This window comes from Hemitrygon akajei, chromosome 3, assembly GCF_048418815.1.
Source record: "Hemitrygon akajei chromosome 3, sHemAka1.3, whole genome shotgun sequence".
Lineage (NCBI taxonomy): Eukaryota > Metazoa > Chordata > Chondrichthyes > Myliobatiformes > Dasyatidae > Hemitrygon > Hemitrygon akajei.
The window spans coordinates 46,608,725-46,633,943 of record NC_133126.1 but is presented as its reverse complement, the minus strand read 5'-3'; the positions used below and the strand labels follow the sequence as shown (position 1 = coordinate 46,633,943).

Below are 25,219 nucleotides of genomic sequence, written 5' to 3'. Positions count from 1 at the left end.
ACTGACCAGGGAGGCATTCATTGTAAAGTGTCATTGCGGCAAAATGTGCAAAAGCATCAAAGTCCTCAAGATACACCAAAGCAGGTCCAGCTGTGGAATAAAGCTGACTCAAGTGCAATGCACAGAGTCAGCGTCTGGCGAGACGATGGAGAGCTCTTCTTTGGCATGGGGCGGCTCAGGTGCGAAGAGATCTTCAGCCAGGAAGCACACAACAGAGCTGAAGACTTCTCATCTGAGCTGTCCCAGTGTCAAAGAAGAGACCAAGTTAGTGCCCCCTTTGACACCCTAATCCATATATGTCAAACTCAAGGCCCGTGGGCCAAATCCGGCCCGTGGTGGAATTATCTTTGGCCCACGAGATAATATCTAATTACTATTAAAGCTGGCCCCAGTAATCGAAGCGCCTATGGCGTATGATATGGCTAATGCTGAGTTTATTCAGGTACCAGGTTTTTAGTGTTTATTCGGCAGTCTTGCTCGGCAGTCTTCTTCATAAGAAACGGAATTTGTAAAGTGAAACACTTTGTAGTTATAGCAGAGACTGAGACACATGAGAGCAGGCTGAAAAAATGGAGGCAGCGAAAGCTGCGTTCGCACGCGTCCGACTGATCCGGCCCGCGTGAAGCTGCATTTTGCTCAATCCGGCCCGTGACCTAAAATGAGTTTGACACCCCTGCCCTAATCCATTCATCAAGGAAAGAGAGGTTCAGATAGCCTAGATCATCAGACAGAGTATCTTCGAAGCAGTTCGATGACAACCTGGATTGCATCTTGGTAGCTACATTGACAGGACCTGTCTACAGGAAAATCAACTCCCTCACAGTCATTGTGTTCACTTTGCGAAAGAGTGATTTGGCCCCATGGAGAAGAAAGGGGATCGTAAAACATGATGGCAACCAAACAGGAAGGAAAGGGAGATTCGCCACCTGAGAGATAAAGACCTGAACAAACAATTCAAAATTAGTTTACCTGATGAAAAAAGTGTCAAAGTTCTAATCAGCAGACTGCAGGAACAGCTGCACAAGCTCAGGAGCATGGAGCAGCTGCGAAAGTGACGGAGGGAGAAAGAGAGAAGGAGAACGCAGTTTGTTAAAAACCCATTCAGGCTCACCAGGGCTCTTCTCAGCCAATGGAAATCTGGCACCCTAACCAGCTCAAAGCAGGAGGAAGAAGAATTTCTGTGGGAATCACACAGTGATCCCTGTAGGAATCAGGGACTAGAATTCAATCCAAAAGTCCCCCAATCAAGAATCCCAGCAGCTGAGCCGGAGGTGGCACAGCCCATGTGACAGGAGGCCCAGGATATCATCAAGAGAGCAAGCAAACTCATCTGCCACCCCAGAACCTAGTGTTATACCCTACAAGGTTGTGGAAGATAATGAGGAAAATACTCTATCCCACAAAGCTGGAAAATGGCTGAAGGATGCTTTGTTCACAAGGACGAAGATTCGTCTACAATCACCCTGTTAGGACAATCTTCCTCTTTAGTGTGGAGTGCAAGATATTCTTCTTGATGCCTGTGAAAAGGCTGACCTCTTACTTAATGGAGAACCACTGTATCCATCCAGAAAGATGGCATCGCAGGTGTTTCTGGGTGCCTGGAACACGACAATAATCAGCCAATTGATCCGCGAGGCTAGGCAGAAGAAAGGAGACCTAACAGCTAGTTGTCTGGTTAGACCTAGTCACCACCAATGGATCAATTCCACAAGTCCTCATCCAGGCTGGCCTGGACCACTACCTTATCCCGCCAGTAACGTAAGACATGATCACCAGCTACTGAGTAGGATCCAAACTACGTTTCACTTCAGCCCACTTTACAACCAGGTGGCAAGACCTCCAAAAAGGATTCCAGTGGGCTGTACCATCTCCCCCATCTTGCTTGTCATGGGTATGAACCTTCTCAGACCAGCAGCAGTAGACGGAACCAGAGGCCCAGTGTTGGAGCCCGGCATCCGACAACCTGTGATATGGGGGTTCATGGATGACATCACGGTAACCACTCTAACCCATGTCCAAACAAGATGGGTATTGGAAACCTGGACATGGCAGCTACCAGGGCTAGGATGGTCTTCAAGGTCAGGAAGTCCAGAAGCATGGTGATCATAAAGGGCAAGATTAATAGTCAGTTCAGTCTTCAAGTACAGGGAGAAGTCATTCCATCTATAGAGGACAACCCAGCAAAATGTCTTGGAAAGTGGTTTAATGAAACAATAATGGACAGCGCCAACGTCACCAACACCATCAAGCAGAATGAAGAGTGGTTGAAGAAGATTGACAAAGTCAGACTCCCTGGTAAATTTAAAACATGGCTCTTACCAACATGGTCTTCTACCAAGGCTGCTCTGGCTTTTCACGTAGTACAAGTTCCCCATGACCGCTATAGAAGGCATTGAGAGGAAAGTCATCAAGCACCTGCGGAGGTGGCTAGGGATCCCCCACAAATTTTTCTTCTGTAGGGCTCTACATAAGATCAGGCCAGCTACTGCTCCTGTTGTCATCGATAGTGGAGGAGTTCAAGGTGGCAAAGTGTAGAGTTGTGTTAACACTGAGGGGCTACGATGACAAGCTAATAGACCAAGCAGGAGTCACAAGGTTGGGTTGAAAGTGTCCGCAAACTTGGCCATAGACCAGGCAGTGAGGTCCCTGCAATTGAGAGGCATCATTGGCAACCCATGCCTGGGATGGTGAGGCCTCCGCTCAGCACCATTCCACTAATGGGGACGTGCAAAGGCGAGACATGGTCCAGGCAGAAGTATGGAGCCATGAGGACGAAGGGCGGTATCAAAGGAAGTGGAGTTGGGGTCATAGGGCGCCTGGACAAAACAGGATCTTCCCAAGTACAGACTTTTGGAGACTTCCACATCCCTTTCCTCCTGCGGTCCGTGTATGACATTAACCCTACACCATCACAACTACACATGGGGCTGAGAGAAGACCCTAACTGCAAGCTGTGTGGTCAGTAGGGTTCACTGGCACAGATACTGTCAGGTTGCAAAACAGCTTTAACACAAGGACAGTATAGGTGGCGCCGCAACAAGTTCCTGCTGTCCCTAGCTGACACACTAGAGCAGGAGAGGTGTAAAACGAGACCAGCTGGCAGAGAGGCAAACAAGGCAGTCATTTTCATCAATGAGAGGGCCACACCGGTCATATCAAAGAGGCCAAAATCCAATCTGCTGCAAAATGCCAAATCATGGGAGATGAGGGTCGATGTGGGGAGGAAGTTGCAGTTCCCAGAGATGGTGCAAACCACACTTCAACCAGACATTGTACTGTGGTTCACCAAAGACAAGTAAATCATGCTGCTGGAGCTCAGTACCATGGGAGGCTCACGAGAGGAAGGTCCTCAAGTACCAGTCCTTAGTCCAGGAGTGTAGGGACAAAGGATGGCAGACATGGCTATTCCCCGTGGAGATCGGATATAGAGGGTTCCCGGCAAGGTTGGCATGGAGGTTGCTGTCTGCACTGGGCCTGGATGAAAAGAGCAAAAACCAAGCGGCTCGCAGGATGGGGGAGGAAGCAGAAAGAGCCTCTTGCTGGAAGTCAGGAGCAGATGGACAGTGATTTGGCCACCACTGCTAACCTGCCAACCGGAGAGTGCAGTGGCTAAGGATCAAAACACTCTATAAAGGTTAGACACCACCTGATGACATCTGCTCCTGGTCAAATGCCACAGTTACCTCATCAGGTAACTGAAAGGAGCACTCCAGTGTAATTTTTTTAGAACAGAGGAGACTAAGGGGAGAGTTGTATAAAACCATAAGAGAACTAGACAGGGGAAATAGAAAGGATCTGTTTCTCTTAAGATAAAAACCAGGAAGCATATGTAGATATAAAATAATTTAATGGAAAGATTAGAGAGGAAGATGAGGGAGAGGGTTTTTTTACCCACAGAGTGGCAGACTTCTGTAACTTACAAACTTAAGAGCAGAAATTTATATCACATTTAAAACATTCTTGGATATGTACTTCGAGAAGTGTATATCCTAATTCTGCTATAATTTCCAAATTTATGCCAATTTCAAATACTTTAGTCCTTTCTTGTGAAGAAATGACAGAAGATAATTAAAAGTAAAGCAACTTCAATTATTAGAAAAGATAATAGGGTCAGTCTTGCTGATCAAGAAGTACTTGGCCTGATTGGATTTTCCTTAATGGACCATAAAAGTAAACAACAATCAGCTGTGTCTTTCATACTTAATCTCCCTTGTTGGCAAATCCCAAAATAGACACAAGCCACTCTGCAATAAACACTGACACATTAAGACATTGTACTACCTGTTTGTGACTCACTTTTGTTGGCAACACATTTGTGTTATGCATTTTGCATGCAGAGTGCTTTCAAATGTTAGTGGGAAATCTTCACTGGAAATATCTTGTAAATGAAGAGCAGTGAAATCCTGAGTAACAGTAGAACGGTACGGTCTTAATGTACCTAGACAAGGTTGGGAAAATAAGGTACAGTGTTGGTTCAAATAGACTACATTGTCAGCAAACAGAAGACAAACATGCATGGGAGGACCAACATAAATTGGGGGATCACTTTTTCGAGCTTCTCCGCTCAGTCTGCCTAAAGTGGAATTTCCCAGTGGACAACCGTTTAAATTCCTATTCCTACTCCCATTCTGACATGTCAATCCATGGCCTCCTCTTCTGCCATGATGAAGCCACTCTCAGGGTGGACAAGCAACACCTCGTATTCCATTTAGAACATAGAACAATACAGCACAGTACAGGCCCTTCAACCCACAATGTTGCGCCAACCCTTAAACCCTGCCTCCCATATAACCCCCCAGCTTAAATTCCTCCATGTACCTGGCTAGTAGTCTCCTAAATTTCACTAGTGTACCTGCTTCCACCACTGACTCAGGCATGACGTTGCTCTAGCCGACAAGCTGATGGAGAATCCTAAGGGCTTCTACAGATATGTTAAGAACAAAAGAATTATAAGGGACAAAATTGGTTCACTGGAAGATTAGAATGGTAATCCATGTGTGCAGCTGAAAGAGATGGGGGAGATCTTACATTAATTTTTTGCATCTGAATTTACTCAGAGATGGACATAGGGTCTTTAGAAGTGAGGCAAAGCGCATCAACTTCATGGACCCTGTGCAGATTTCAGAGGAGGGGGTGTTTGCTGTACTGAGGAAAATTAGGGTGGATAAATCCTCAGGGCCTGACAAGATGTTCCTCAGACCCTGTGGGATGCAAGTGCAGAAATTGCCTTGGCCTTAGCAGAGATGTTTAAATCATCCTTAGCACAGGTGAAGTACCAGGACAGCCAATGTTGTTTTACTATTTAAGTCAGGCTCTAAACATAAAGTAGGAAATTATAGGTTGACTTCAGTAGTGGGGAAGGCATTGGAAGGTATTCTAAGAGACCAGGTATATAAGTATTTGTTCAGACATGACCTGATTAAGGATAGTCAACATGGCTTTGTGCATGACAGGGCATGTCTAACTGATCTTATAGTGTTTTATGAGGAAGTTACCAAGAAAGTGGATGAAGACAAGGCAGTGGATATTGTCTACATGGACTTTAGAAAGCTATTTGACAAGATCCCACATGGGAGGTTAGTCAAGAAGGTTCAGTCATTCGGCATTCAAGGTAAGATAGCAAATTGGCTTTGTAGGAGAAGCCAGAGAGGGGTAGTAGAGTCTATGGTTGCCTCTCTGACTGAAGGCCTGTGACTAGTTGAGTGCCGCAGGGATTGTTGCTGTGACTGTTGTTGTTTGTCATCTGTATCAATGATCTGGATGATAATGTGGTTAACTGGATCAGCAAATTTGTGGATGACACCAAGATTGGGGGTGTAATGGACAACAAGGAAAGCTACCATGGCTTGCAGTGGGATCTGAACTGGCAGGAAACATGGGCAGAAAAAATGGCAGATTGAACTATTGCAGACAAGTGCGAGGTTTTGCACTTCAGCAGAACCAGCTAGTGTTGGTCTTACACAGTGAACAGTAGAGCTCTGAGGAGTGCGATAGAACAAGGCGATCTGGGAATGCAGGTCCATAATTCACAGGTAGATAAGGTCGTAAAGAAAGCTTTCGGCACATTGGCCTTCATAAATCAAAGTATCAAGTGCAGCAGATGGGATGTTATGCTGAAGTTGTATAAGACACTGTTGAGGTCTAATTTGGAGTATTGTGTGTGGTTTTGGTCATCTACCTACAGAAAAGATGTAAATGAGGTTGAAAGAGTACAGAGAAATTTTACAAGGATTTTGCTGGGTCTGGAGGACCTGAGTTATAATTTAAGATTGATTAGGTTAGGACTTTATTCCTTGTAACATAAAAGACTGAGAGGAGGTTTGATAGAGGTGTACAAAATTATGAGGGGTATAGATAGGGTAAACGCAAGCAAGCTTGTTCCACTGAGGTTGGGTGAGACTGCAACCAGAGTGTGTGTGTGTGCGTGCGTGCGTGCGTGCGTGCGTGCGTGCGTGCGTGTGTGTGTGTGTGTGTGTGTTGAGGCACCGTCATGACAAGCGTTTTGCACCGATCTTTTTGGTGATTGCTCATCTTGGGCATCTGAAACCTGTTGGAGCCCATCCCTCTCCAGGTTTTATTTTACAAGGTCGAGTTGCTAGCGCGACACTCAACCCAGGCACGGATAGAGAGCGTGCAAGGGAGCTTTGGGACCTCTCGCCCCAAAGTCCAGCGCCGATGCCACTACGCCACCAGCTGCAACCAGAGGTCATGGGTTAAATGTGAAAGCTGAAAAGTTTCAGGGGAACATGAGGTGAAACTTCTTCACCCAGAGGGTTGTGAGAATGTGGAACATGCTGCCAGCATAAGTAGTGCTGCCACTTCAACTTCAACGTTTAACAATTTTGGATAGGTGCAGGATTAGTATGGTACGGAGGGCTGTGGTCCTGGAGCGGGTTAATGGGAGTAGGCAGATTAAATGGTTCGGCACAGACTAGATGGGCCATAGGGCCTGTTTCTGTGATGTACTTTTCTATGAATCTATGACTCTATTCCTTTCTTAAATATATTATGTGACCTGGCCACTTTCGTCTCAGTCATCGCAGCTTGTAGAGGTTCACTATCCTCTGTGTAAAGATATTTGGCTTCACCTCAGTCATAAATCTCTTACCATGTAACCTAAGATGATGACCCCCTCATTCTAAATCTCCCTGGCCAGGTACATCTCCCCAGCACTCAGTCTGTCAATCCCCTGCCAGTTTTTGTAAGATCCATTTTAGAGCAGGGAGACGCTTTCTTCCTCTTCTACATTCTGATGAAAGCAAACCTGGTTGAAATGATCTCTCCCTACAAGGCAGGTCTGCTATCACAGAAATCAATCTGTGAGCCACTTGCTGCATTCCCTCTTGTAAGGTGACCAAAGCTGCACTAAATACTCTGAGTTGTCTCACTAAGTAGTATCTGAGTCGGCAACAGATTATCATCACCGGCACATGTCATGAAATTTGTTAACTTAGCAGCAGCAGTTCAATGCAATACGTAGTACAGAAGAAAAATAAATAAACAAATACAAGAAAATAAATAAGTAAATCAATTACTTATATACATATATTGAATAGATTAAAAATCGTGAAAAAACAGAAATATTAAAAAAGTGAGGTAGGGTTCTTTGGTTCAATGACAATATAGGAATCAGATGGCAGAGGGGAAGAAGCTGTTCCTGAATCACTGAGTGTGTGGCTTCAGGCTTCTGTACCTCCTACCTGATGGTAACAATGAGAAAAGAGCATGCCCTGGGTGCTGGAGGTCCTTAATAATGGACGCTGGCTTTTTTAAGACGCCATTACTTGAAGATGGTCTGGGTACCTTATAGGCTAGTACCCAAGATGGAGCCAACCAAATTCATGACCCTTTGCAGCTTCTTTTGGTCCTGTGCAGTAATCCCCCCCCCAATACCAGACAGTGATGTAGCCTGTCAGAATGCTCTCCATAGTACATCTATAGAAGTTCTTGAGTATTTTTGTTGCTATATCAAATCTCTTCCAACTCCTAATGAATTATAGATGCTGTCTTGCCTTCTTTATAGCTGCATCGATATGTTGGGACCAGGTTAGGTCCTCAGAGATTTTGACACCCAGGAACTCTCTCCACTTCTGATCCCTCTGAGGATTGGTATGTGTTCCTTCATCTTGTCCTCGCTGAAGTCCACAATCAGCTCTTTCATCTTACTAACATTGAGTGCAAGGTTGTTGCTGCAACACCTCTCCACTAGTTGGTATATCTCGCTCCTGTACACCCTCTCAGCTCCATCTGAGACTCTACCAACAATGGTTGTGTCATCAGCAAATTTATAGATGATATTTGAGCTGTGCCTAGCAACACAGCCATGGGTAAAGAGAGAGTAGACTAAGCACACACCCGAGGTGCACCAGTGTTGGTCGTCAGTGAGGAAGAGATTGTGAGCGCACAGATTGTGGTCTGCTGGTTAGGAAGTTGATAATCCAATGGCAGAGGGAGGTACAGAGGCCCAGGTTCTGTAACATATCAATCAGGATTGTGGGAATGATGGTGTTAAATGCTGATTAACACCATCATTTATAGTTGATGAACAGCATCCTGACGTAAGTGTTTGTGTCATCCAGGTGGCCTAAGGCCTTGTGAAGAGCCATTGAGATTGCATCTGCTGTTGACCTATTGTGGTAATAGGCAAATTGCAATGGGTCTCAGTCTTTTCTGAGGCAGGAGTTCAGTCTAGTCATGACCAACCTCTCAAAGCATTTCATCACTGTAGATGTGAGTGCTGCTGGGTGATAGTCATTAAGGCAGCTGACATTATTCGTTTTAGGCACTGGTATGATTGTTGCCCTTTTGAAGTAAGTGGGAACTTCCGCCCGTAACAGTGAGAGGTTGAAAATATCCTTGAATACTCCCGCCAGTTGGTTGGCACAAGTTTTCTGGGCCTTCCACCTTGCGAGGGTTCACCCTCTTTAAAGACAGCTTAACATCGGCCTCTGAGACAGAGATCACAGGGTCACTGGATGCAGCAGGGATCTTCACAGCTGTAGTTGTGTTCTTCCTTTCACAGCGGGCATAGCAGGCGTTGAGTTCATCTGGTAGTGAAGCATCGCTGCCATTCATGCTATTGGGTTTCGCTTTGTAGGAAGTAATGTCTTGCAGATCCTGCCAGAGTTGTTGTACATCCGATGTCGCCTCCTACCTCATTCGAAATTGTCTCTTTGCCCTTGAAATAGCACTCTACAAGTCATACCTGTTTTTCTGGTACAGACCTGGGTGGCCACACTTGAATGCCACAGATCTAGCCTTCAGCAGATGACATACTTCCTGGTTCCTGCTTTTGGTTTGGGAATGTACAGCAAGTCTTTGTTGGCATACTCTCACCCACACAGGTTTTAATGAAGTCAGTAACAATTGCAGCATACTCATCCAGATTTAAAAATGAATCCCTGAATACAGTCCTGTAAGCGCTCCTGTGCTTCCCTTGTCCATACCTTCTTGGTCCTCACTGCTGGTGCTACAGGCTTCAGTCTCAGGGGGTAGAAGTACAGCCAGGTGATCAGACTTCCCAAAGTGAGGGCATGGAATAGCAGCGTAGGCATTCTTGATGGTGGTGTAACAATTTTCCAGTGTGCTGTTTCCTCTGGTATTGCAAGTGATCTGTTGATAGTAATTGTTTAGCGTTTTTTTTCAGACTGGCCTGGTTAAAATCCCCCAAAATGATGGTGAAGACATTAGGGTGCGCTGTTTTATGCATGTTGATCCCATTGCTCAGATCATGTAAAGCCTGACTGATGCTGGCTTGAGGTGGATTGTATACCGTTACCAAAATGATCAGGGGAATCTCCCATCGTAGGTAAAATGGAAGGCACTAAACTGTGAGATATTCCAGATCTGGTAAGCAGAATTGGGGCAACACTGTTATATTATAATTATATATTTGTAGCAAGAGGTTCTTGTTCCTTCACTGAAATTATCTTACCATGAAGTCAATCCCAAAACCTGCAGAATCTCGCAAATAGCACATAACAAGTATTCAAGAATCACCTCGTTCTCTTTGTACATCACTTCTCAATCAAATGGCATTTAAATAATTCATTGCTTCTGTTTTTCCAAAAATTCACATTTATCCACATTTAACTCATTTCCCGTATTTTGTCTACCTGCTCATTCTGAGCCACCTTCCTCACAATTTACAATCCCATCTGTTTAGTGTAAACAGCCAATTTAGAAATATTATTTACTTCCCTTATTCAAACCATATAAAGAGCCCCACTATCATATCCACTAGTCACCCTGAAAAGGATAGATTTATATCCAAAAACACAAAATGCTGGCAGAACTCAGCAGGCCAGACAGTATCTATGGGAGGAGTTAGTGACATTGTTTCCTGTTAATCCATACCAGTACATTATCCATAATCCCACGTGCTTTAACTTTACACACTAACCTTTTCTGTGGAATTTTGACAAAGGCAAAATCTACATAGACAACCCCCAGTATTATAGTCTTACAGTCAGTGCTTCTCATTTTCCTGTTCTTTCAGCAACACACTCAATGCAACTGTCAAGCACAATTTCCTTTCCGGAAATCTGCATTGACTATGTCTAATCCTGTTGGTATTTTCCAATTGTCTTTTATAATTGTTGTGTGTATTTTTAGCTCTCTAGGCTGTGGCTTCCTGCCATAATAATGAGTGAGAAATAGAAGCTGAACAGAGCTGGAGCAAAGATGTTCCAATATCATATGGAAACTGTGCATTGGCAATCGCAACCATGATTTTTGTGAGTGAGGTCAATGGCAAACTTGTTCCAGGTGAGAGTGAGTTCAACCTGGTGGATGTGGATGGTGTCTAAAGACTACTTAGAACAGAGATGATACAAGCGGGTCCTAGAGCAGATAGTTTTCAAGGACTGTTTCAGGAAACGGAAAACTTAGCACCAGAAGGCATTAAAGGATGGCAGTTAAGCTGGGAATAGACTCAGTAAAGTATGAAAAGAAAACCTGAAGTGAGGAAAATAGATTTTAATTCATGGGTCAACAGGGACAGCTGGTTTTGCAGATCAATAGAAGAAAGAAAGAGCCTGTGCATAACTGGGTGATTTTGTTTGAAGTGGCAGGGCGGCTGGTGAGAAGATGAAACCATTAACAATTGGGGAGGTAATGGGTTCATGTTTTGAGACAACCACACACTCAATGGAGGGAAGAAAGAGAACAAGATTCAAAGAATTAGTGCTCAGGGATAAAAGTCAATTTGTAAAACATTAAATTTCTTGTTAGTATTTCATATTTTTAAAGAAAAAATATATATCACAGAAATAACAAAAGCATAAAATGATTTAACTATGAAATGATTTTTAAAAACAAATGAATAGTCATGATAAACATAAGGCAAAATTAAATTGAGAAACACATCGTGCAAAAATACACATAAAAAGTACAAAGTCAGAGCATTTTCTAGCTAGAATTCAACAACTTTTCATTACAATCCAAGTAATACATTAAATTAATCCTGCAGTTAATAACATTTGCAGATATGCAGTAAGGGAAACAATATTACCTGTTTTGCTGATGACTTTGCATTCAGAAGTCAAGAGCTCAAACCTTCCTTTCAATAGTGGCCGAGTCTTTACTGGCAAGTACTTTCTAATACAATAAAACAAAAACTGCAGAACTGACAATATTAGCTTAGCTCATTACTTACATGGGCCATATGAAGTCTAATGAACTAATTTGCTCAATCCACTTAATGTTGCTATGAGATTTGCAAAGTGTTTTCTATCCATAAAGGCAAGAAAACCTTTACTATATGCATCCACATTGTGATGGATTTTGCAGGGAAATGTCTGCATTACTTCTCCCGAACTATCAGTGTCAGGAGGTTCATGATTCACATACTGAGCTACCAAACCTTCCATTCATCATTTGCCTTGGAATATTTCAGTATCGGGGAATCGCAAAGGATCAAGGTAGCTGCTACCATTTTAAAATTTGTTCAATGAGCTTATTTGTACGATTTTTCTTTTCTGTTCCTTTTTGATTAAATGCTTTCAACTTCAACAGGTCAATTCTTTTATTAGGTTACAAATACTTATCTGTAGATGAGTTTAGGAATATTGGGCAGAGTAAAACTAGACTGAAACCACAGTCGGGAAGATGTGAGCCACACCCAAATATGCACTCGCTCTCCACACCCTTAAGTCCTGTTATGAAGTCCTTCAGACCACCCTAATAGTTGTTAAAATATCTCTGGAATTGTGTGATATTTGGAAATGCTTAAAATGAAATTAATAATTAAAAACACCTCAGCCTTCTAGACCGTGCTGACGCTTACACTTACCTAGTCCTACTGGCCCGCACTCAGCCCATAACCCTCCATTCCTTTCCTGTCCATATACCTATCCAATTTTTCTTTAAATGACAATACTGAACCTGCCTCTACCACTTCTACTGGAAGCTCATTCCACACAACTACCACTCTCTGAGTAAAGAAATTCCCCCTTGTGTTACCCTTAAACTTTTGCCCCCTAACTCTCAAATCATGTCCTCTTGCTTGAATCTCCCCTACTGTCTATGGAAAAAGCCTATCCACGTCAACTCAATCTATCCCCCTCATTACTTTAAATACCTCTATCAAGTCCCCCCTCAACCTTCTACGCTCCAAAGAATAAAGACCTAACTTGTTCAACCTTTCCCTGTAACTTAGGTGTTGAAACCCAGTTAACATTCTACTTCCATTCCTAATTTATGTATTTGGATGGGAACAGAACTATCTGTTATAGTATGTCCTGAACTTTCACATGTTCCTTTCTTCTCCAGAGGTTAAGGCTCTTCAAACAGTCAGAACCATCAGATAAACTCGGTAAGATCTGGTTTAGTCGGTACTTCGACAGGTGACTAAGCCAGTGGGTGTGGATTGGCCATCTGCCAGATTCTTAGTTACATTAATGGAAGCTGATTGTGGCTATGGATAATGTTACTATGTGTTTCTACCCTTGGCCATCCTGACACCACCCCCCCCCCCCCCCCCCGTTGCCTAGAAATAAAAAAACGAGGCACTGAGCAGATTTTACTTCCAGGAACATAGTGATAGAAGAATAGGAGAAAGGACAATGTGAATATGTGCCAGAAAATTCAAGTCCGTTCAATCAGAGCCATGGGAGTTGAAACTAAGGTGAAGATAATGCCGTATTTACATATTGACTAATGTTAAGAAAGTTCAGAGGAAATGCATTAGGGAAATTTAGCAAAATGTTTAATTCGCCAAGTAAATTGCCAAGAGATTAGGAAGTGCAGCCAGTAAAGGGGTCTAGGGAGAATGGCAAAGGAATTAAAGAAGGAACCAAAAGTGCATGGCAACAGAAGTATATCAGCAGAACATTCCTATTCTTTTCATCAACGATAATCTAAAAGAACCTCCAACATTTTTCTTATCACAGTTTTACTTTACACAGTGGATCTAAGTCCTGGCTGAATTAATATCACTGTTGGGAGCTTAACACTCATAAGACTATAAGACATAGGAGCAGAATCAGGCCATTCAGCCCATCGAGTCTGCTCCATCATTTCATCATGGCTGATCCTGGAACCCGCCAACCCTGTACACCTACCTTAGTATATAGAACATAGAAATCTACAGAACATACAGACCCTTTGGCCCACAATGTTGGCCGACCATGTTACCCATTCTCGAAACTGCCTAGAATTTCCCTACTGCGTAGCCCTCTATTTTTCTAAGCTCCATGTATCTATCTAAGAATCTCTTAAAAGACCCTATTGTATCCACCTTCACCACCATCGCTGGCAGTGCATTCCACACACCACCACTCTCTCTGTGTGAAAAACTCACCCCTGACATCCCCTCTGTACCTACTTTCAAGCACCTTAAAACTATGCGCCTTCAAGTTAGCTATTTCAGCCCTGGCTATCCACACGATGAATACCTCTCTCATACAACTCTATCAGGTTACCTCTCATCCTCCATCACGCCAAGGAGAAAAGGCCAAGATCACTCAGCCTATTCTCATTAGGCATGCTCTCCAATCCAGGCAACGTCCTTCTAAATCTCCCCTGCACTTTTTCTGCCTTCTGGCCATATGCTTTGATGCCTTGACTAATCAGGAACCGATCAACTTCTGCCTTAAATATATACGCATGGACTTGGCCTCCACCGCAGTCTGTGGCAGAGCATTCCACAGATTTACTACTCTTTGGCTAAAAACATCCCTCTTTACCTCTGTTCTAAAGGGTCACCCCTCAACTTTGAGGCTGTGCCCTCCAGATCTGGATACCCCCATCATGGGAAACATTCTCTCCACATCCAACCTAACTAGTACTTTCAACATTCGATAGGTTTCAGTGTTAACCCCTTCATTCCCGGAATCATCCTCATGAACCTCCTCTGGACTCTCTCCAATGACAACACATCCTTTCTGAGATATGGAGCCCAAAACTGTTGGCAATACTTCAAGTGTGGCCTGACTAGTGTCTTATAAAGGCTCAGCATAATCTCCTTGCTATCATATTCTATTCCCTTTGAAATAAATGCCAACATTGTGAAACAGGGACACCTCGTCTTGCCTTATTAGGGAGAGAGAGAGCCTGTGGTATGTTGAAATACCGGGTGAATGAGTAGTACTGCAAGTCTGTGTCTTTATTGATGCTTTGCTGCATATTGAGTGCTCGGCGGGAGGTGCCAATGCTTTTTTGCTGGTGGGGGTGGGGTGTGGATGTTGCTCTGCAGCTGTTTATGTGTCAGTAGGGGGAGCTGGGGGGAGGATTTGGGGGTTCCAACATTTAACTGTCATTCATTCTTTGGGGCACTCTTCTGTTTTCATGGATGTTTGCGAAGAAAAATAATTTCAGGATGTATATTGTATACATTTCTCTGACATTAAATGCACCTTTTGAAACCTTTGAAACATTGCATTTACCTTTTTTACCACAGACTCAACCTGTAAATTAACCTTCTGAGAGTCTTGCACGAGGACTCCTAAGTCCCTCTGCAGTTCTGATGTTTGAACCTTCTCCACATTTAAATAATTATCCACATTATTGTTCCTTTTACCAAAATGCATTTCCCAATACTGTATTCCATCTGCCACTTTCTTGCCCATTTTTCCAATTTATCTAAGTCCTGCTGTAATCACATTGCTTCCTCAACGCTACCTACCCCTCCACCTATCTTTGCATCATCCGCAAACTTCATCATAAAGCCATCAATTCCATTATCCAAATCATTGTCAAACAATGTAAAAAGCAACAGTCCCAATCCTGACCCCTGAGGAAAACCATTATTCACCGGCAGCCAACCAGAAAAGGCCCCTTTTATTCCCACACGCTGCCTTCTGACTGTCAGCCATTCCGCTATCCATGCCAGTATCTTTCCTATAATGCCATAGGATTTCATCTTGTTAAGCAGCCTCATGTGTGGCACCTTATCAAATGCCTTCTGAAAATCCAAATAAATGACATCCACTGTCTCTCCTTTGTCCACTCTGCTTGTTACTTCCTCAAAGAACTCTTAACAGATTAGTCAAGCAAGATTTCCTTTTACAGAAATGATGCTGACTTTGACTTATTTTATCATTGGTCTCCAAGTACCTCAAAACCTCTTCCTTAATAATAGACTCCAACACTTTCTCAGCCATTGAGGTTAGGCTAACTGGCCTATAATTTTCTTTCTTTTGTTTCTCTCCCTTCTTAAAGAGTGAAGTGACATTTGCAATTTTCCAGTCCTCTAGCACCATGCCAGAATCAAGTGATTCTTGAAATATTATGACCAATGCATCCTTTCTCAACCTTTCTCAGGATTCTGAGATGTAGTCTTTCTGGCTCAGGTGACTTAACCATCTTAAAACCTTTGAGTTTGCCTGGCATTTTCTTCTTTGTAATAGCAATGGCATTCACTCCTACTCTCTGACACTCATGGACCTCTGGTGCACTGCTAGTGTCTTCCGCAGTGAAGACTGATGCAAAGCACCCACTAAGTTCATTTGTCATTTCTTTGTCCCCCCATTACTATCTCACCAGCATAATTTTCCATTATCAACTCTCACCTCCTTTTACCCTTTATATAACTGAAAAAACTTTAGGTATCCTGCTTTATACTATTGGCTAGTCTGCCCTCACATTTAATCTTTTCCCTTCTTATAGTTTTTTTCAGTTGCCTTTTGTTGGATTCTAAAAAGCTTCCCAATCTTCCAACTTCCCTCTCACTTTTGTTATCTTTTTGCTATTTTTTGCTACTCTTTCCTTGGCTTTTATGCAGTCTTTGACTTTCTTTGTTTGCCATGGTTGCCTAACCTTGCCATTTGAGAACTTTTTCCTCTGTGGGAGATAGCCATCCTGCATCTTGTGAACTATTCCCAAAAACTTCAACCATCTCTGCTCTGCCATCATCCCTGTCAGCGTCCCCCTCCAATCCACTTGGGCAAGCTCCTCTCTCATGCGTCTGGAATTCCCTTTATTCCATTGCAGTACTGATACATGTGAGTTATGCTTCTCCCTCTCAAACTGCAGTGTGAATTCAATCATATTATAAACACTGCCTGCTAAGTGTTCCTTTACATTAAGCTCCCTAATAATATCTGGGTTATTACACAACACCCAATCTAAGATAGGCTCAAGCACAAGCTGCTCTAAAAAGGCATCTCGTAGGCATTCAACCAATTCCCTCTCTTGCGATCTGACAGCAACCTGATTTTCCCAGTCCCCTTGCATATTGAAGTCCCTCATTACAATTGTGTCATTACCTTTACCATATGCCTTTTCCAGCTCCCTTTGCAACCTCAACCCCCCATCTTGGCGACTGTTTAGAGGCCTATATATGATTCCCATAATTTTTTTTACCTTTGTAATTTCTTAACTCCACCCACAAAGGATACAACTTGTATTGAAAGATTGAAAGGACAGGGAGGTAGGCAGAGGAGGTATGGTGAGCCTGTTGGTAAAAATAAATGAAATGATAATCCTTAGAAAGAGGTGACATAGGATCAGAAGGTATAGAATCTTTGTGGGTAGAGTTAAGAGACTGCAAGGGTAAAGAAATCCTAGAGGTGTTATATGCAGGTCTTCAAACAGTAGCCAGGATGTGGGATATGAACTTCAATGGGTAATAGAAAATGCATGTAATAAGGGCAGTGCTACAATAGTCATCAGGGATTTCGATATGCAGGTAGATTGGGAAAATCTGATTGGTGTGGGGTCTCAGGAGAGGGAGTTTGTAGAATGCCTACAACATGGCTTTGAGAGCAGCTTGTGGTTGAGCCCACTAGCAGAAAGGGAATTCTGGATTGGATGTTGTGTACTGAACCAGATTTGATAAATTAACCCCTGGGAAGCAGCGATCATAATGTTGTTTGAGAGGGAGAAGATAAAGTCAGATGTATCACTATTATAGTGGAGTAAAGGGAATTATAGAGGCATGAGAGATGAACTGGCCTAAGTGATTGGAAAGGAACACTACTAGCAGGGATGATGGCACAACAGCAATGGCTGAAGTTCCTGGGGGCAACTTGGAAGGTGCAGGATAGATGCATCCTAAAGATAAAGAAGTATTATAATGGAAGGATGAGGCAACCATGACTGACAATGGAAATCAAAGACAGCATAAAAGCAAAAGACAGCATATAATATAGCAAAACTTAATGGGAAATTGGAGGATTGGGGAGTTTTTAAAAACCAACAGAAGGCTACTAAAAAAAACCATAAGGAGAGAAAAGATGAAATATAAAGGTAGGCTAGCCAAAAATATCAGAGGATACCAAACATTTTTGAGATATACGAAGAGCAGAGGAGAGGCGAGAGTAGATATTGGACCGCTGGAAAATGACGTTGGAGAGCTAGTAATGGGGGACAAGGAAATGCTAGACTGCATTATGGCCTGGTGTGGGAACATTTAGTGGAAAATCCTATAAAAGGTAGTGGATTCAGGCCAGTACCTCACCGGTAAAGCCCTCAACCATTGAGCACATCTACATGAAATGTTGCTGGAGAAAAGCAGCATCCATCATCAAAGATCCTCACTACCCAGGCTACGCTCTTTTCTCACTGCTGCCAACAGGTAGAAGGTACAGGTGCCTCAGGACTCACATCTCCAGGTTCAGGAATAGTTGCTATCATTCAACCATCAGGCTCTTGAACAAAAGAGGATGACTACATTCATTTAAGGACTCTGTTACATTGTTATTTCAAGTTTGTTATTTATTGCTATTTATTTATTATCTGCTTCTGCACTGTTTGTTTTCAGTTCACAGTTCCTGATGTATGCAGTTTACAGATCCTGTGTACAGTTACGTTTCTATACATTTGCTAAGCACACCCACAGAAAAAAAATCTCAGGGGTTTTGTGGTATGTACTCTAATGATAAATTTATTTTGAATTTGAACTTTGAAATTTGAAGTATTCTCCATCAGTTTTAACTGTGGAAAACCCTGCCAGAATTCCAGAGTGTCAGGAGGCAGAAGTGAGTGTAGTTGCTATTACTAAGGAGAGGGTGCCTGGGAAAAGTCTGAAGGTCGCTAAGTCAGATAGACTATGCTCCAGTTCTCCTCAAAGAGATAGCTGAAGAGTTTGTGGAGGGATTAATAATGATCTTTCAAGGATTACTAGATTCTGGAATGTTTTCATAGGATTGGAAAATTGCAAATGTCACTCCAGTCTTTAAGAAGGGAGGGACGCAGAAGAAAGGAAATTATAGGCCATTTAGCCTGACTTCATTGGTTGGGAAGTTGTTGCAGTCCATTATTAAAGATGAGATTTCAGGGTACTTGGAAGCACTAGATAAAGTAGGCTAAAATAAGCATGGCTTCTTATGGGGAAATCTTGCTTGATTAATCTGTTGGAATTCAGGCAGGATAGACAAAATGAGAAACTGTGGATGTTGGATTCTAAGATGACCTTCGATAAGGTACCACACATGAGGCTGCTTAAAAAGATAAGAGCCCATGAAAGATACAAGCATGGATAGAGGATTGGCTGATTGGCAGGAAGCAAAGTGTCAGAGTAAAGGGGCCTGTTCTGGTTGGCAGGCAGTGACAAGTGGTATTCTGCAGGGGTCGGTATTGAGACGGCTACTTTTAACATTATATGACAATGATTTGGATGATGGCTTTGTGGCCAAGTTTGCAGATGATACAAAGATTGGTGGAGGGACAGTTACTATTGAGGAAATAGGGAGGCCTTTTTGGAAGGAATAACAGCATAGAGTATTTTGTAAACTTGGAGAAAATTCAAAAATCAGAGGTGAAAAGGTACGGGGGGTGGGGGGGGGCCTTTGTGAAGCATTAGTCAGACCACACTTGGAGTATTGTGAACAGCTGGCATTGGAGAGGACCCAGAGAAGGTTCGTAAGAATGATAATGGGAGTGAAGGGGTTAACATATGAGGAACATTTGATTGCTCTGGGCCTGTACTTGCTGGAGTTTAGAAGAATGAGGGGAGGATCTCATTGAAACCTATTGAATATTGAAAGGTCTAGACAGAATTGGTGTGGAGAAGATGGTTCCTATAGTGGGTGAGATCAGAACCAGAGGGCATAGCCTCAAAATAGAGGAGTTTCCAGCTGGATCAGGGATGAGAAGGAATTTCTTCAGTCAAAGTGTGGTGAATCTGTGGAGGCCAAATCATTGAATATATTTAAAGTGGAGGCTGATTGTTTCATATTTAAAGCAGAGGTTGAAAGGTTCTTGGTTAGTCAGGATGTCAAAGGTAATGGGGAGGAGGCAGGAGAATGGGAATGAGAGGGATAATGGATCAACCATGATGGAATGTGGAGCAGACTCAATGGGGTGTGTGGCCTAATACTGCTCCTATGGCATATGGTCTTGTGGTCTCCAATGGCTACTTACGTTCTTTAGAAAGCAGCATGCTTAAAGGTGCAGGCAAATTCCAAATGCATTACTCATGGTCTTTACAAAAACAGAAAAACTTGTTTTGACTTGCACAGGTTAATATTGTGAGACCTTGCTCTAAAATATATCCTACAGAAAAATAGCTTTGGGACATTTCCCAGAACATCATCTCTTTACTTTCAGTTAACTGTCACAAGTAACACTCAAATCTAAATTACCTGTTATTGTTGGATATAGAACAAGCCTCACTCTTATGATTAGTTTGTAGAGCTGTTGTCAGATGTTTTCAAATGATGGAATACATTCCTCACCAATGCAAGATTTGACCTAGAAAACAATCATAATTTTAAAATGAAAAATGTCATTTAAATGGATAAATTTGTGCACCAGTGTTCAGAAAATTAATGTATAAAACTGAAATGGCAATGTTATTGCAATTTAAAAGTTGGCATGTACATTGGTACAAGATCATACATTTATCTTTACATTGATTAGAAATATTGCTGCTACTTAATTCCAAGGAGTAGACTTACCAAAGGAATAATTTTCTGAAGCGTATGTGTTAAACTTCAGATTGCTATCAGCACTCACCATTTCTAGATTCCTTGTGACATTTTATCTTTTGCACTGAGATCCTGTAAAACTCTCTTTACACGGCAATAACACCACTGAGATAGCTTCAGTACTATTAATGTTACATTACATCACATAACTTCCAGGGAAAATCTAATCTAAATCAAAATATATGCAATACTTCTATATAAAGCAACCATCAAATGCAATAAAAAATTATCTTTCCATAAATGACCAGCAGATGATTTCTCAAATAATTTCATAAACATCAGTTGACTCTTTATCAGTTTATTTTTGATCCTTACTTGCATCACTTTCTTCTGCACTTAATAGTTTTATTGTTTTTTTTATTTTGACAGGTGTTTTCCTGAATTTGAATCATGCATGAATATTTAATAAGTGGACCTGGTACACTGGGCTAGATGAACCCAACAATATTACATTTGCATTTGGCCTCAGAAGCTACTGGACTATAGGGAGGCAATATTCTAAAGTCATGAGCTACATGTTACAGGTCTATCTCAGTTGTAACATTGATGGGAATTCTTGACATTCAAGAAGACTGGCAAAACCTGCTAATCCTTCAGAAAGATAGGAATTAAAGTACTGGTTCAATATTGGAGTGACCTCACAAGCACTAAAATACATCCTTCAACATTCGATTTTCACCTTCCATATCTGTCTTCCAAGAAAATACAGATGCAAAAACTCTATTTAAGTTCACCCATCTTTTCCAGCTCCATGCATAGATGACCACTCAGACCTTCCAGTGGACCAATTTTGTCCTTTGCTATCCTTTTGCTCTTAATGTACATGTTTGTAGAGTCCTTTGGAATTCTCCTTCACCTTGTCTGCCAGAGCAACCTCATGCCTTCTTTCAGCCCTCCTGATTTCTTTCTTAAGTACTCTCTTGCATTTCTAATACTCCTCAAGCACCTCATTAGCTCCCAGCTGCCTATACCTACTACGCACCTCTTTCTTCTTTTTAAAAAGTGCCTCTACATCTCTGAAACTGTTAGCCTTGACAGAGGATTGGAGAAGTGCTGTTGTTCCATAGTTTAAAGGGGAATAAACCAAATAATCACAGTTTCACTTTTGTGGTGGGAAAATTATTCAATTGCATTCTGACCTTCACTTAGAAAGGTGTGTTTTAGTCAATGATAATCAGCATATATTTGCTAAGAAAATACCATGGTGTTATCAACCTGACTGAATTTTCTGAACTGGTCAATAAAGACTGTGGGTTTGAATTAGATCACTTTGATTTTAGCAACTTTTGTCAATGTTCCTCGTGCAAAGTGGTTAGGATGATAAAATCCCAGGAGGTTTGAGGGAGACTGACTAATTAAGTACTATTGGCTCATGCAGGGAGCAAAATTTGATTTAGTGTATCGATGGCTTTTGCAATGGTGTTCCACACAGCCATGCACTTAATCTCTTGTTTTCTGTAACATATACCAAAGACTTAAACTAAAATTTAGGGAGGAGAAGGGGGCAAGGTAAAGGTATTTGCAATAATATAAATATCAGCTGAGAGTGAGAAAGAAAAATGTCATATTGTAGGAAGATATAGATGGTCAAGTCAGTTGAGCAGAAAAGAGAGATTTAATGCATTTGGAGAGGTGCATCAAGGTAAAAGAATATGCAGATAAATATCCGAATGGCAGAAGAATATCACCAGATCCCTCAAGCATATCCTACCTTTCTATATGATCATACTGGTCACGATTCTTCTACGCCCATAATCCACAGTTCCTCAATCTTTAAAATATTTATCTCTCTCCACTTTAAATATTTTAATGATCTGGCCTTCACCTCACTCAGGTCCGGAGAATAGTGATTCACCACCAGTTGAGAGATTAGATTTCTACACACCTGTTTTAAGTGACAGGCCTTTTATTTTATGGCTACATTCCAGTTTGTGTCTCTCCTACTCGTGAAAACGTCTCTGCATCTACACTGTCCATAAGACCACAAGACATAGGAGCAGAATGAGGCCATCCAGCCCACTGAGTCTGCTCTACCAGTCCATCATGGCTGGTTTATCCCTCTCAACCACTTTCTCTTATGATCTCCCTGTGACCCTTGGCACCCTTATTAACCAGGAACCTATCAGACTCCATTTTAAATCTGCCCAATGATTTTGCATCAACAGCCATCTGTGGCAATGAATTCTGCAGACTCACTACCCTCTGGCTAAAGAAATTCCTCCTCAATTCCGTTTTAAAACGGTGGCCTTTTATTCTGAGGCTGTGCTCTCTGTCAACTTCCCTTAGGATCTTATATGTGTGAAGAAAGTTCCTCTTCATTCCTCTAAATTGAAAGAAATACAGATCCAAAGGCTCTAGCCCCTTTTGGTAAGGGAATCAAGTCAAGTCAACTTTTATTGTCATTTCGACCATAACTGCTGGTACAGTGCATAGTAAAAATGAGACAATGTTTTTCAGGACCATGGTTTACATGACACAATACAAAAAACTAGATTGAAACTACGTAATTAAAAAAAAACACAGAGAAAGCTACACTAGACTACAGACCTATAGACTACTGGACTGCATAAAGTGCACAAAAACAGTGCAGGCATTACAATAAATAATAAACAGGACAATGGGGCAGTAAGGTGTCAGTCCAGGCTCTGGGTATAGAGGAGTCTGATAGCTTGGGGAAAGAAACTGTTATATAGTCTGGTCGTGAGAGCCCGAATGCTTCGGAGCCTTTTCCCAGACGGCAGGAGGGAGAAGAGATTGTATGAGGGGTGCATGGGGTCCTTCATAATGCTGTTCCCTTTGCGGATGCAGCGTGTAGTGTAAATGTCCGTGATGGCAGGAAGAGAGACCCCGATGATCTTCTCAACTGACCTCACTATCCGCTGCAGGGTCTTGCGATCCGAGATGGTGCAATTTCTGAACCAGGCAGTGATGCAGCTGCTCAGGCTGCTCTCAATACAACCCCTGTAGAATGTGATGAGGATGGGAGGTGGGAGATGGACTTCCCTCAGCCTTCACAACAAGTAGAGACGCTGCTGGGCTTTCTTTGCTATGGAGCTGGTGTTGAGGGACCAGGTGAGATTCTCCATCAGGTGAACACCAAGAAATGTGCTGCTCTTTACGATCTCTACCGAATCCTCTCATCCATGGAATTAGCTTGGCGAGTCTCTTTGGATTGCTTCCAATGCAATTTTATAGTTTTGTCGGCAAGGGGAACTTAATAGCCCACTGCATTACAATGTCCATAGAACTGCCACTACATCTCCATATTCTTAAACTCCAGCCCATTCACAATAATAGCCAACGTCACTTGTCTTCGTACCTACTTATTGGACCTGTCTGCTAAAATGTTGTGACTTTTGCACTAGAATGTGGTTTCATTCCTGAGGTGTTCACCTTCAAGCAGCATCGTGGTCACATGACCAAATCTTACTTAACCTGTTCTAAGGTGGTTCTACAACATATTGCTCTTAGAAGCAACCCATGATGCATTTCACAAGTTCTTTTTTACAGTACCTTGCCAATTTAGTTTGTCCAATCAATGAGTAGATTGAAAAAGCCCATGACTGCATATCCCTTCAGACATGACTTGAAAAGTTCCCCATTTATGCTTTGCTTTATTAAGAGGTCACATTTGTGGGCTGTAAGCTACTCCTACTAAAGTCTTCTCTCTACGGTGTTGATAATTTCAATCTAAACTGTTTCTATTTTCCTGGCCACTGCCTCTACACCATGACTCGACATTGCTTCAATACTCTCTTTCATTAAAATACTATCCAGTCCCCTTTCCCTTTTGGCTTCTTCTTCTGAAACTTTTTATGAAACACAGAATATTGAAGACCCAGTCTCAGTTACCCTGCATCAGTTCTTCATCAAAGCTTTTTAGATCAATCACACATTTTGCTCTCTGTTGGGTCAACTTGTCTACCTTATTGCAACTGCATTCAAATAACGAATATTAAACTTATTTTTTTGCAGATTGTACTAACCCTGGATTTACCTTCTGCTACATACTTTTATATACATTATTTTTTGTTCCAGGGTGTTGCACTTTATTTGCCAATTTTCACCTCAATATACTATGCCACAAGTATCGTTTGTCCAACACTATTTGTGTGAATTGCCAGGACACAGATTCTAGGATGACTCAGATGAAGTTTATCTCCAATGAACAGCTTTCTCCTTCCCTAGGTCTCATACCAATGCCCATGAATAGGAACTTATCTCTGTAACAAATCCCTCTCCCATCAGCTGAGGATATATAAGCTCGAAAGCATGTACCGACAGGTTGAAGAACAGCTTCTATTCCACTGTTCTTTTGAATGAACCCCTAATGCAATAAGATGGACTCTTGACCTCACAATCTACCTTGTTATGGCCTTGTACATTATTGTCTACCCAAGCTGCACCTTCTCTGTAACTATGACACTTTATTCTGCATTTTGTTATTGGTTTCCCTTGTACTGCCTCAATGCACTGTTATCATGAAATAATCTCTATGGTTGGTAGTCAAGACAAGTTTTTCACTATACCCTGATAACAGTAATAATGACAAAAATAAACCAATTTACATCCCTTTTAAAGGCAACACGAGTGAATCTGCAGATGCTGGAAATAAATAAAAAACACAAAATGCTGGCAGAACTCAGCAGGCCAGACAGCATCTATGGGAGGAGGTAATAACAATGTTTTGGGCCAAAACCCTTCATCAGGAGTGAAGTAACATGGATGGTCGAGGGGGGATAAGAAGTGGGGGGAGGGATAAAGTAGAGAGCTGGGAAGTGATAGGTTGGAGGGAAATAGGCTAGGGGGAAGGTGGAGAATTATGAGAAATAAAAGAGAAATAAAGGTAG

General features: G+C 42.1%; 1 long non-coding RNA gene across 1 annotated transcript in view; it reads right to left on the bottom strand.

Moving 5' to 3' along the window:
* The window catches only part of LOC140724940 (uncharacterized), a 46,365-nt gene that overhangs the window by 10,825 nt on the left and 10,321 nt on the right, over positions 1-25,219 (bottom strand). The window contains exons 2-4 of the long non-coding RNA XR_012098224.1: positions 20,025-20,133; positions 11,513-11,618; positions 4,297-4,438 (exon numbers count right to left, since the gene is read on the bottom strand). This is a non-coding gene — a long non-coding RNA (uncharacterized lncRNA). The remainder of the gene's footprint in view (positions 1-4,296; positions 4,439-11,512; positions 11,619-20,024; positions 20,134-25,219) is intronic.